Source organism: Grammomys surdaster, unplaced genomic scaffold (genome assembly GCF_004785775.1).
Source record: "Grammomys surdaster isolate TR1022 unplaced genomic scaffold, NIH_TR_1.0 125690, whole genome shotgun sequence".
NCBI lineage: Eukaryota > Metazoa > Chordata > Mammalia > Rodentia > Muridae > Grammomys > Grammomys surdaster.
In genome coordinates this window covers 1,123,650-1,125,438 of record NW_021620526.1, presented here as the reverse complement: position 1 = coordinate 1,125,438, position 1,789 = coordinate 1,123,650, and positions in this window count along the sequence as shown.

Genomic DNA, 1,789 nt, shown 5'->3' with positions numbered 1-1,789 from the left:
TCCTTCCTTCCTCCTCCCTTCCTTTCTCTGTGTGGCAGGGGTTGAGGAGATTAAGCCATAGCACACATGTAGAGGGCAGAACACAACTTATGAGGGTTGATTCTTTCCTTTCCACTATGTGATTCTGAGGGTCAAATTTAGGATGTAAGCCTCATACATGTTGTGGTTTTAGACTCATTGCTTAATCCAGAAAAAGGCAGAGTGTCTCTAAACTTAGTATCCTTCTAAGACTAGGATACTAAATATCCTAGTCCTTAAGCTTAGTAGTCTACACTATGAACATCCCTCATGAGAGGCACATTGTTACAAATGGATTCTTTCTTCATTATGAATCTTATTGACCAAACACAGTGATGCAACCAATGCTCACATAGCTGCTCACAGCTTAAGGAATCATGTAATGTGACTGAAGCCCAATCCACTCGCTCATTAGTGATTGTATGCCACAAGGTAATTACTATTCTCATTTTGGTGGTTTTCTTTCCCATGCCTTTCCCACTCAATCAATATTTATGTGTCCATAAATATGTACTATTGCTCTACATGTTTTCAAGTATCACAAAATGATACAATAGAAATTGCCTTTCTGCAACTTGATTTAGATACTCATTATCTGTTTTTAATAAACTTAATGCTATCGCATCTTCCTGTGGTCATCCATTTACCTTTTGACGGACATTTGGTGCTTGCAAATTTATTTTAAAAACATGTATTTCTCTAAATATTGCTGTATATTATGCAATAATTTCTCCAGGGTACACTTTTCTCTTCTCTTGACATTAAAATAATTTTGGTCTTACATAAAAGTTGCAAGGATAATAGAGTTCCTATATAATGTTCACTCACCATCAATACCACTGTACAATAATCAAATAAAAATAACATTGATACAATTATATCACTAATCTATATACCTTATAACAATTTAAACAGAACAGTATTTTCCAAATTTCCTGCTGTGACCCATTAGTACAGTGATTGTCAATCTTGCCCACACATTGCAATCACCTGGGGAACTTTAAAAACTACTGATGCTTAGGAAATCACCCCCTAGGATATACATTCTCATTTAATTTGGGTTGTGGCATGGGTAATGGAAATTTAAAAGCACTCCAGGCAATTGTAATATGCAGCCAAAGTAGAGAAATGTTGCATTAGTAGATAGTGAAATCAATGTAACTGATCGTGTACAAATATTTAAGAATGAAAAGGGGACTGGCAAGATGGCTTAGTGGCTAAAAGGCACTTGCTTTAGTAAGTCCAAGGACCTGAGTTCAGTGCCCAATTCCTATGGTAATAGAGAATGGACTCCTGAAAATTGTCTTCTGCCCTCATATACATGCTATGTCACACATGTGCCCCCCCACACACACTCACACACACACTAAATAATTTTACTACTACCTTGGATTTGTGGCTGGAGATACGGCTCAGAGGCACTTCCTGCTCTTGTAGAGGATCCAAATTTGGCTTCCAGCACTCACATGACAGCTCACAACCAACCACAATGTCAGCTTCAGGGTTTCTAATACCCTCATCTGGACTTCTCAGGCACTAGGCAATACATTCATACACATAAACTCAAATTAAAAATTACTTTTTTGGATTTTATTGCTTTGATGAGATCAATATAGAGCCACGTGCAGTGTCATACAGAAACCCCTTACTGGGCCATCCAGATGGCTCTGCAGATTATGACCATTAGGTCTGAGGACCTGAGTTTGCTCCCTGAATTCGATGTAAGGGTAAAAGGAGAGCACTGACTTAACAAAGTTGGTCTCTGACCTCC